Source organism: Carassius auratus, chromosome 47 (genome assembly GCF_003368295.1).
Source record: "Carassius auratus strain Wakin chromosome 47, ASM336829v1, whole genome shotgun sequence".
Classification (NCBI taxonomy): Eukaryota; Metazoa; Chordata; class Actinopteri; order Cypriniformes; family Cyprinidae; genus Carassius; species Carassius auratus.
Window position 1 is genome coordinate 4692712 of NC_039289.1, and position 13132 is coordinate 4705843.

The following is a 13132-nucleotide window of genomic DNA, read 5'->3' on the forward strand; positions in this document are numbered from 1 at the left end:
CGTTCTTGCCAAGGTTCAAGGAATAATGAACAAAAGGACGCGATTACACAGTACGCATACTTATTAATATTGAGATGTGCTTCGTTCTTGCTTAACTGACCGCATAGTCACAGCATAAGCAGTGAACCATAAATATAACATAACATTATAAACAAACAATTTTATACTATTATAGATATTATTCACATATAATTGTACAATGTTTTATTTTAAAGCATTATATGTTTAACTATGACTATGTTAAGATTCATTTTAATATACCAATAAAAATACTGCAGAGTCAGACTTTCTCCGGGTCTTATAAATTTGTTAAAATTAAGCAAAACAAAACGATAAATGTTTACTTTCAAGAGATGTCAGGTATTTGCGAGAGCAAGTTAAAAGCTTGTAGGCTTCCGTACACCGGCCGCTCGCAGCGTCTTCTGGGATTTCTAACGTCTGGATTCTCCATAGACAGTAAAAGAAATGGACACAGCGACCCCATTGGAACTCAATTGAGACAAGTGAAGCCCATTTTTAGCGTTTTTTAGCACTTCCATTTCTGACGCGCAGACTCAAATGAAGCTTGACGACGTCAGCGACCTGTCTGACAGATGTAAATATTCTATTGGCTGTGCCTGCAAACTGCCGTCGTTAATCTTGCAGAGACGGCGAGCTTGAGCGGGGAGTTCTTTGTCGTGAGTGAGCAGGAGTAAGTATTCTGATTAATTATTTTGTATAGTATTTTAAAATGTAACGCCAGTACGCCATATTAAGTTAATTGCCTGCGAGCTTCTCCTCCTGTCTGTATGGTAATGCGACAGAGAGTCGCGTGGTTATGACGCAATCGTTAGCTTATTTTTACAAAAACTGTTTCTACTGGGCCATAATGTAACAGAAGATAATGGAGCCCTTTATACATTGTCGTGTATCTTTAGAAATAAATAATGGACAAACTGAGTCTTTAAACGCCTCAGATGTAAAGTTATTCGCTGTCAAAGTGACGCCAAAATGCATGGGAGTCAATGGGAATGCTAACGCAAGTGAAGTTCTGCTACAAGATGGCGGCACCCGGCCGACATCAACTTCCGGTCGACTTCCTTGCCGCCTGGGATTCTCTCAAGTCTGCACTCGATACATCCTCGATATCAAGAACACATCCGGGCACTATCATGCGTCCTCTGTACTTGCGTTCTTGAGAATTGGAATTGAACTTCGGCGGTCAATGATAATGTAAAGCGAGAACACAAGGGCGCAAGATCGCTGAAGAATGCATATTGAGAAACAGCCAGTGATTCTCACATTCAAACATTTTGCTAAGCAGTTGCTAACAACATCTGAAGGGTTGCCAGAAAATTTCTTTGCAGTTGTTTAGGTGTCCTGAGTGGATTTGGTAGGTTGCTATTCAGTTGCATATGTTGCAATGTTATTCTAACATTCTAAAATGTTGCAAAGCAGTTGCTAGGGTGCTGCTATACAGTTGCTAAGGTATTCTGTGTGGTTTTAGCATCCTGTATTGCAGCTGCTATAGTGCAGTTTCCAGGGTGATGCTGTGTCATTGTTACGGTGTTCTTAGCGGTTCTAACTTGTTGCTAAGTCGTTGCAAAGTTGTTCTGGGTGGTTGCCAGGATGTTGCTATGCAGTTGTGTTCTGAATAGTTATAGTATGTTGCTATTCTGTTGCTATCCAGTCGCAGGTGCAGATGCTAGGGTGTTGTATGTGGTTGCTAAGGTGCAAGTTTAAAACTATCTGCTGAGGTTTAAAATTATGGAAGACTATTTATGCCTGAGAGTAAAGGATAAAAACATATTCGAGATAAAGTAAGAAATAAGAATAAAAATAAATAAGAAATAAAGTCATATTATGAGATATAAAGTCACAGTTACAAGATATTATCAAAACTGTGAGAAATACAGTCACATTTATGAGACATACAGATGCATTTACCTTGTTTGACCTTTTAGGACATTCCATACTTAGGGCTTAAGGTTCAGAACAAAACAAAAAGTTAGAAGTCGGTTAACTGATACTACGAAAGGTTGCACCAACAAAATGTTTTAATGCTTTATGATTCCTCAAAAAAAGAGGAAGTATGTTAAATTTTGCATGGCCAAAAATACCTTTGTAGTTTTCTCACTCTCTTAGTTCCTTGAAATGGTCAAAGTTCAGTTGAGAGGCTGGAGGAAAGTTCAGTACTTTTTATTTGCTCACACAAAAGTCCACTAAAAATGACACGATTACACTTGAGGTGATCTTTCTTGTTTGACAACTGTTAAATCTTACGTCTACAAATCCATTTGTTTTTAAAAGTAATAATTATATAAGTGATAATATTCCTCGCTGGGAACTTTGCCTCTGGGTTGTAATGGCGTCACAGGATCCTCTATATCTAAATGATTCCAAAAATCAAGGTCAGAGCCAGGAGTTTTCTGGGTTTTGACGTAACAGTAAGTGTTTCTGTGTGCCGAATGTTTCTAAGGAGACAAAACAAGCTCCGTGCTGGAGAGTCAAAGTGGTTTAGTAACCAACAGCAGCTGCCTCAACAATAAACACGACGGCGCACGCTAGCACACTATGCATAGTTTTACAGTAATTCATTCCATTCATGCATTTACCAAATCAAAACATACCTATCTGAATTTGATTAATAACAACTGTGCTAAGCATGGCCCTCAATACTTCTAGAAAACTTTGGTTTTTGCTGGAAATTTGGTCAACACTTTTTGTGGTTAGTTCTTTAAACTATCGGATCTCTTTTTCAAAACAAAGACAACATTGTGCTGTATTGCTTAGCAACAATACAGTAAAGTGATCTCTATTCAGGCAGCTAGCGGCTCCACCTATTATAAGACCATATGCCGTATGGAAACACTGAGAAAATAAAGGACACCTTTTTCTCTTTCTGGCCTGCTGCTGAAGAAACTCCAAACATTTGGACTCCTTTGGGAGCAGACAGTGATTCTGATTCGGAAAACACATGAGAACCGTGATTTAATGTGATCTTTTTGGGGAAATAAAGTTAGGATTACTACCAAAAGGGTTTTAGAGACAAAAACCATGGAAGAAAAAGTTTCCACGGCTTTAAAATATCTATTTCTGGTGCTTTTAAGTAACTCAAAACCAAAACAATGATCTAAAGAGCCTGTCATGTAAAATCAAGAACGTTTGCTCTCCAAAGAACCATCTGGAACCACTGTGGAACCATTTAAATGGGCAGTTTAACCAAAAATGAGAATTTGTTCATCTTTTATTTACCTTTATGTTGATCCAAACCAATATGACTTTATTTGATACGTGGAAAACAAAAACAGACATTTAGGAGAATGTTCATGCTGCACTTTTCCATATAATGAAACTCAATGGAGATGACCGCTGTATTATCAAGAAATAACAGCTATAACTATAACTGACTAGCTATGCAGTCTGTTCCTCCCACAAAGTAAATGTTTGGCTTGATATATGAATATGAATATGAATCATTTCAATTACATTTACAGTACATTTGTCATTTTTGAAGCTATACAGCATCAGTCCCCATTAACTTTCACTGTATGGAGAAGAGCAGAAGAAGAACATCTCCTGCTGAGAGGAACAAACAACATGAAGGTGAGTAAAAAAGCCTGAATTTTCATTTTGGGGTCAAATTATCCTATGAGAAATGTACATTAGTGAAAGTACAAAATGTCATAGACTAAAATGTTCTTATCTCGTTCAACACCTGCTCAGAGTGAGCGCCGCCCTTTTAACTACCCAAACCAAACTATCAAAGAACTGTTAAGGAGATAATGTCAGGTCTCATGTGTCCATCACATTTACACTTGAACAAGAGTGAAAATATATGTCCAAGACTCTACAGCACTGATGTGTGATGTACAGGTTAAAGCCAACATTGACATGTTAACATGTTTCCCACAGTACTTTGCAGTTCGGCGGGTCACACAATCCTGTTCATTAGCCTCCTGCTCTAGTGACCCGCAGGAGGCCATCAGATTATGGCGACGCATCTCTGCTCACCGCGTTTTCCTGCTCCATGCCAAATCAACAGATGCCTAAGGAGACTAGCGGATTTTACACACAAGACCCAGACTGAGCCAGAGAGCAGAACCTTCCAGCAAGAGCTCAGGCTGAGAGTTGATCACAAATTAGGAAATCCTGTGCCACCCATTGGGGCTGATGGGAAGGTGCTGCTTTAAAAATAGAAATGTGTGCCAGGCCGGGAACAAAGAACAGTTGCTGAGTGTAGCGGAAAAGAATGGGCACTGAGTGATCGCTTTTCCTTTGACGTGTGATAACTTACACTTAACTCTTACCCCACCGCTGACGAGTTATCTTGTCTTTTAGAAGACAACACTTCCCCGCCAAAGACGAGTTTTTACAGCTTTTTGTGTTTTCTCTGTTATACACTCGGGGGCGCTATTACACATCTTCTGAACGAGTACAAAACCTCCCGAACAAAAACACACGTGAACAGGATGGAGAAACGAGCAATCTCTTATATAAACAGATGCATATTAGAAATAATGCAATCATCAGCATTTAAATGAAAATTGCATAATGTTACGGAGTAAAATGTTGCTGGAGGCTTTTTGCTGTACCATGTTTTTGTAGCACCATGGTACGTTTTTGTGAGTCATTAACAAGATACTCATGGTATTTACATGGTAAATGGTACATGTCCAAAATGGTAGTACTGTGACATTTCAAGTCATTAAAAATGATACTATAGTATTTGACATGGTACCATGTTACTGGTTGCAGATACCATGGTCCGTTAATATTTGTATCATCTAATACAATGTTACATCTCAACGTACCATGGTAATGCCGTCTAACACCATCAGTGTATCATGTTATCACCCCAGTGCTTTTCTGAGTAAACACCATGGTATATCTAAAAGTATCATGTGACATGTCACATACAATGGTAGGCAAACAGTATGTACTGTAATGTTATGCAACAGTGCTATGGCTAATAATTATGTTTCAAAATGGACTGATAGTCTGTAACAAAATTGGGGTATAAAAGGCCAGATTCTTCGTGTGTGTGTGTGTGTGTGTGTGTGTGTGTGGGGAGCGGAAACAAAAGATGGTGGAAGGGGGATGTTGGAGCAGAAGGGGAGATTTTGAAGAAATTGGGGGTGGAGGTATTGGTGACAGCAGATGCTGTCCCAGCATGACTTCAGTGAATCTGTGGTGGGGGTTGTTGTTGGGGGGGAGGGGCCACTGGCCTTGTTTGACATCAGCTGCAAATCTGGTCCGAGTGTGTATTCATTTGTTTGTTTGTGGATGCATCCGCCCACGTGTGCTGGAGTAGGGTGAGGGTGTTGGAGACGTATGTTTTTGTTTGAGTCTCTGTGTGACGTGGAGGAGGGGTGGTGCTACTGTATGCATGAAAAACATCCTTGGGTGCTTAGGTGTCAGATACGATTTGAGCTGTGCAGAACAGTAGCAGACTGTGGGAGTGTGCGCATATGTGTGTGTGTTTGTGTGTCAGACAGATGGATTCTGAGATAGATAGATAGATAGATAGATAGATAGATAGATAGATAGATAGATAGATAGATAGATAGATAGAAATCACAATACATTCTGAGATGGATAGCCAAAACAAGGTACATAAAAAGTCAGCATAATGCTTATCACTTGAAACAGTCTGATAATTACAAATGTGCCTATGATGCAAGATAGTGAGGTCACCAGGTTTTGTGACAGAGCTTAACGTTTGTTCCCATGGCTCTCCTGTCTGTGTCTTTGTATTGGTGCTTCTACCATCACGTCTGTGTGTAATCATGCACTTCCTGTGAACACTGCCGGCCATTCATCATCCAAACACACACACACACACACACACACACAGCTCTTTTTTCCTCTTTGCAGGCCCCTTACATACACCCATTTCTCTTTCACTCTTCTTTCCCACATATTCACACTTTTTTTTTCTTTTTTTTTCTCTTCACTCCCTTTTATACCTCTAGATAGTCAACACAGACAGATTTAATTTGATCTGTCCAGAAGAGAAACAATCACACACAGACAGACAGACAGACAGATAGATACCTCTCGATAGATATATTCTTAAAGATAGATAGATAGATAGATCCTTAAAGATAGATAGATAGATAGATAGATAGATAGATAGATAGATAGATCCTTATAGATAGATAGATAGATAGATAGATAGATAGATAGATAGATAGATAGATAGATAGATAGATAGATAGATAGATAAATACTAATGTTCTCCATCACCCCTCCTGTCTGTTTGTTCATAAGTCCAGAGCAGCAAGGACACTCTGTCCTATATTAATAAACTTGAAATTGCATAACCAGGACAGAAGTGGGGTGATGTTTAAAAGGGAGTAACACGAAACGTCCCTCGGTCTCACACTGCCCAGTATGCAGAACAGCTGAGTGTGTTTGTTTTACTTCATTCAGTTTCAGCGTGTGTGTGTGTGTGTGTGTGTGTGTGTGTGTGTGCAGAGCTGTTAGCCCTTTATGGCGGTTGCTATTTTTGTAAACAGAGCAGAGAGAGGGAGAAACAGCATTAGGATGTTTTAATGTCACTGCTGTGCGTCACAAGAGTGTGCCGCATGGGATCTAGCCGGAGGCATGACAGCAATCCGGACCCCTGAATTACACACCTCATAATTGATGCATGTCTCCTAGACATGCAGTAGAAACACAAACATTAGCAGTTACATAACAGCTCCCCTCCCACTACTTTTACTATCAATAAAAGAGATTACCAAGTCTGTAATCTAACGTCAAAACAACCGCCACTCCTCCACAACCTTCAAAACAACACAGCTTGAGAGAGAAAGGACAAGTTTGTTGATAACTGGATGTGGAGACAATCAGACCCTGAGGCAAAGGTGTGCTCCTGTGATGTCACACTCTAAACTGGTGGAACGAGCACAAAACACACAATTGTGTGAGGTGAGCTCACTTTACAGTCATCTGGTGTGACCTTTACCCTGGGCGTCACCATTATATGATCCCAGCAGTAGCAGCTCAAATCATGTCATATCATGATCCTCAAGTGATTGTTTAGGTCCCACGATAAGTTTCACTACTTTTGTCCAATACTCTCCCTACCGGTTGTTCACAAATTGCTAATAAACATACTCATCTCTCAGTAGTTTCAGAAATTGTTTTTGTCACCTTGCTAAGAAAGTTAGCAAAGCATGCCATTTTTTTCAATAGTTTCTGCCACTGTTCTCTGCAAGGATTGAACCCTTTTCCAGAAAGGAGCCATTGTACCTCTTTGGTCAGCAGATAAGAACACCATACGCTCCCGGGGGGGGGGGGGTGGAAGAGAGCGCAGTCGTCAAGCTGCGGAACAACAACAAACAAGAGTACTGAGGCGGGCCGATGCATTAGCGTGTTTATAGTTGCATGCGGGGGAAAGTGGAATTAGCAACCCAAACAGTGTAATCACTCCGGGTGCTCCAGGCAGCGTGCGTTATTATTTCAATTACTCTGAGGGTTAGCTGTGAGCCCTGAGGTACGCCAGATATCAGCCCACCGACTGCTCTTCTTCTCTGAGGGGGAAAAAAAAAGAAGACAGAGTTGATAAATTCATCCCAAGAGGAAACCGAGGAGTCACACGGGAGCATCAGAGATGTTACCTTAAGCTAATGACATATCACAGATGTCAGAATCCTATAGAGGAGGGGCAAAAAACAATCATAGATGTGTGAAATTTATGTAAATTAGCCACGGATGGCATTTGTTTTTGTTTTTTCACGTGTACTAATTGGCTGGGATTGTCGTGGATAGTTTGTGTATGGGTAACTACACTTTAACTCCATTCGCTGTGAAACCCCTCAAGAAGTCAAATGTAATGAGAGCTACCAAAACCTCAAGACAAAGGGGACACATCCCCCAAATCAAGACCCCATCCTGGGAACTGTGACGGGGGTCACAGATGAGCGGGGGCAGGGCGTGTGAGGTAAACACATTCCTGCCGGAGGTTCATCAGCAACCCCCACTCCCCTCGTACGCCTTCTACGACTCCTTTTTTACCCCTTCATCTCACACTGCACCTTCGTCACGACAATACACAAACAGCCCTTCCACCGCCACCTCCTCGTTTTTTTTTATACTTCCAACAGCTTTTCCCATCCCCCACATACACCCTGGGGGGAAAGGGGGCCAACCTCCTGCCAGCAAGCTGCCTTATTGTTCAAAGCCAGTCACGTTTATGACAGGGATAAAACACATAGGGTATATAATCTCTTTACACCTAGCACTGCCCAGAACGCTTTGTCTGAACGTGATACCTTAGTCTCCTTAGTGTGGACACACCTTCGGAAGAGCTTAAACGTCAAATTTCACAAGAGTCAGGAACGGAAAAAAACAAGAAATGTTCATTTTTAGATACGTATATATATATTTTATTACAGTGCTTCCATTGGGAATCGAACCCATCATTTGGAACACGCTCTACCAATTGAGCTACAATAAGGATTCTAGTCCTGATGTAATGGATCAAAAATGGATCTGCTTTCAGGAAACTGCCAATGAAGTCGTAAATGTTGTGTGCCAAAGAAAAAAAGTGCATGGATGATGACAACAGCTCGCTTTGATTTTGCACCTCTTATGGTAATGATACCTAACGTGATCTGCATTAGCATCTCTGCCGGGTAGAAGACATGTCCCTCATTATAAGTGTCCAAAAACCACTCCGTCCAGGCTAACTACATGGCAGTCAAAGCAGCATCACTTCAAATCAATCTCTCCACGGACAGACCCCCTTACCAGACAGCAGTCCCTTAATCTTGCCATGACCAGGAGCCCAAGGACCCCCCGGAGGTCAGGGTTCAACACCTGAGATGCGAACGCTCAGACATACATTTGCCAACACACGTGATTTCATCACACCTCCAGCCGAAACATAATCAGAGGCTGTCTGGGAGCAGATATGCTAATACGGCAGATCATCTATGAACATAAAAGCAATGTGACAGACACATCCGCCTCCTCCATGCAGAGCCAGTCAACCTTGTGTTTTAAAATAGACTCGATTCAGCACGCCAGTCCGCTCCAAGAAAATGCACCAGGATTTGAAGTGATAAAAAAAGAATGCTGGCTGGTGATTCAGAGCTTAATGTAGAAAGGTGAAAGATGCACACGCTTCTGAGGTAATTCTCCTTGGACAGCAGCGCCCCCTCTGCATCAGATTTAGCGTGGGCTGTGTATTTATAGAGCTGAGAAACAGCAGACCGAGCCTCCCACTGAGCTGATGGATGAATCACTCTCTCAACCTGCAGAGATAAGAGCCAGAGAGAGCGATAGAGCACATCTGTAGCCACGACACACACTCATCTCGCTTATGATCTCATCCCTCGCTAGTTTCCTCCTACACCTAACCCCCAGCACATAGTTATGATCCATAATGATCCACAATACCTGGAATGGGAAGCATGCACAGTATGGCATGTTTAAAATAAACAGATTTAAGATTTCTCCTGACGCAAAGAAAAATTGACATTTAACCTTATTAAAACTGTTGTTTTTTATAGATATGGAACTATTTTGGACTTGTACCATCGCAATACTTTTAATGGTTTTAATGGACATGGCATTATACATTACAAAAGTTTGTACTATGGTGGCACAGTGATAGTATCAGATGGGAATATTATAGTACTTTTAAATATATGATGGTACTGAAATTTGTGTACAATGGCTTATGTATGGTACTTCCAAGTATACCATGGTGGTTTCAGCAGCCACTCTTTGGTGTAAAAACTTCTGGAGATACAAAGGAACACTGTTTAGCGTACTGGGAATAGAAATTATATAACTGATATTCCTTAATGTTTTCCTGTGTTATGCAAAAATCAAGCAAGGTTCTATTGAAATCTGTTAATAATTAGATGTAATGTCTAATAGGAAGATCCATAGACTTACTTTGGCTATAAACCTACATTTGAGTTGCACAAGGCAAATATGTCAGGAGGGGAGGGGTGGCGTGACCTGGTTTAAGAGGAAAGAATGTATTCCTTGTGAAAATAGTTTCCCGTAAAGCTCCTCTCTTCGGTGAAGCCGTATTCCACGACCTTATAGGGACTGAAGATGGGACGCAAATGAAGGAGTAGCTTAGTGCATAACTCTATCTAGTGGACATTTTAGGTACCTGCAAGACACAAGACAAAAATATGCACAGTAAATTATTGAACACAGATTATATGAAAGATACACTGTTTTAAAAGCTTGTTTTTTTTCTTCTAACAAAATATGTGTGTGTGTGTGTGTGTGTGTGTATATATATATATATATATATATATATATATATATATATATATATATATACACACACACACACACACACACACACACACATATTTATATATATATATATATATATATATATATATATATATATATATATATATATATATATATATATATATATAAATTACTCCTATCAACTTGTGACTGACTGATTGTATTGACTAATTGTTAAAAGCTTTAATGGTTATAATCCCAAATAAAATTTTATTTTTTTGGCTAGTGGACATTGTTTTGAATTACTAAAATATATATATATACATATAAAACATTAGGTCTTTATTGTCAAGAACAGCATACAATGCCTTTTGTACACAACTGAGATAAATACACCACTGCTAAAATATTAGGGGTAGCCTACATTAAGCAATATTAGGAATATAAGCCCTATTTTATTAAATAAATGAATAAATGTAATACAACTACATATAAAGCAGATGAAGTCTGATCTGTATAAAATAAAATATATAATATAAAATTACTGTAACTTTCTTAATCTTTCCCTTACAATTATCTTTTTTCCCTGTTTATTTTTGTAACTTTTTTTTCTGAGCTACCACTGAACATGCTAATGAGTGTAATATGTCATACACTGTCTAACCATTAGAGGGCGATGCTGTATTGAGGAAATTTGCGCATACACGCTCTGACGATTCATGATACTGCCAAAACCAAATCCCGCCATTAGAAGTCCATCCATCCATCCATCATCTTCCGCTTATCCGGGGCCGGGTCGCGGGGGCAACAGTCTAAGCAGAGACGCCCAGACTTCCCTCTCCCTAGCCACTTCTTCCAGCTCTTCCGGGGGGACCCCGAGGCGTTCCCAGGCCAGCCGGGAGACATAGTCCCTCCAGCGTGTCCTAGGTCTTCCCCGTGGCCTCCTCCCGGTGAGACGTGCCTGGAACACCTCCCTGGGAAGGCGTCCAGGAGGCATCCGAAATAGATGCCCGAGCCACCTCATTAGAAGTCGTAATCACTATTATAAATGCTCCCCTCTTTTCCTCTAATACCTCAGATTCTTCTAATCTCTTCTAAATTTGGTATATTTTTTAATGACTATGAACAGGTTCTTTCTAGTGAATAAAAATATATAGGTTGACCAGTGGTAGTCCGATTCCCGAACGAATGGCTTTTATGAGTCGGTTCATTACAGTGAATCAAAACATACAGCGCGACTATTGGTAGTCCAAATCCTGAACGAATGACTCTAATGAGTCGGTTCTTTACAGTGAATCAAAGCCAAATAGACCAACCAGTAGTACAATAGACTGTACCCAACGAATGACTCATTTGAGACTGTTCTATTTAACCGAATCAAAACACACAGAGAAACCAGTTTGATTCCTAAATGAACTCGACTTTTATGAGTCGAACTTTCTTTTTAAGGAATCAAAAGCACTTTAGAGAGCTTGGTGAATTTATCAGAATCACTTAGCCTACCGAACACCAAGTTTTTATTTTGCCATAGTATAGCCTAGCGATTTTGACGCAGTGGCATTTTAGAAAAACAACTAAATACAACAAATATCGTGGTTTTAGGTACTTGAGATATAATAAAAGCTACTCGTTCACGACTATTAGCGCATTCTGACTAACTCTGTAACCTTTCTTTACTCAAACATTGTTTCCAAACTGTTATGAGATGGAAACCACTGTTAGTTTTGACTTCTTCTGGTCAGCGAGGCTTGCAGGAAGCTGGTCGTGACATCAGAAACAAGAGTTCGTCCTCGAGCTCGGAGAATCGTGACAAGGTCATCCGATCACGATTCTCAACAACAACCTTTTTCCTGTTCATGGTTGAAGAGATGTGGATTTCCTAACATTTAGTCGTTTAAAAGTTTGAAGAACTCATGGAGAACTTACCTTGAGTGTGAAGGGTCGATTTGAGTCCACCGTGAGAAGGAGAGAGTTAGTCTGCATCTTGAATGGTTAAATGTCATGTCCTTGGCCTGGGTGTTTATTATTACCACCTGGAAATAATGCGAGTAGATTTAGAGCAGATTTATATTGGATGGAGCAAACAGGCTTGTCATGGGAGGAAGCTGTCTTGGTGGTAGTGTCTGCCAGACAGCTCTAGTACACCCAGTGGCTCTCGTCCCTGTCTGACGGATGAACCCGGGGTCGCTGGCTCACTGATACCGTCTTATCACACTCCGCAAGGTGCTCCTTCGAGCTTTACACCAAATTCTGGCGAGTCTCGCGGGGGCATCCATCCCAAATCACTCCAGATCCGTGGCAATGAACTAACAAAGGCCCGAGATCAAAGGCTGTCAGATGATGGAGCTGATTTCCCACACATTATTATTCTGCGTCTATTTCATTCATTCATTCATGACGATATATCATCAGCTGTCTGCATTCTCCTCTATACCTGACACCCCTTTCCAGTGTTGACAATTACGTTTATCTGTGCTAATGTTGACAACGATGATGACCAACTAATGGGCTACATATCTCCATCATCATCGAAACATCTTCAGTACACGCAAACATTTGCACATAACTCCAGAGAAAAACATTTGAGTGACTAAATTATGATGCAATTCTACCATAGTTACTTTTGAAATGCCTTCTGAATATAAGGGCAACACTAGGCTACAAATAGATAGGCTGAGTGACGTTTTTATAGTCTATTATTATATTAACTGTAACTATAATTTATTAGTTATATATTAAATAAATTATATCGAATATCAAGGATGCACCTGATATTTTAGCTCATTCATAACTATTGTTTTGTTAAAGCCAGTATTATACATTACATGTTTTAATTGTATGTAAAAAAAAACACTCAATTATATCACTATTATATATATATATATATATATATATATATATATATATATATATATATATA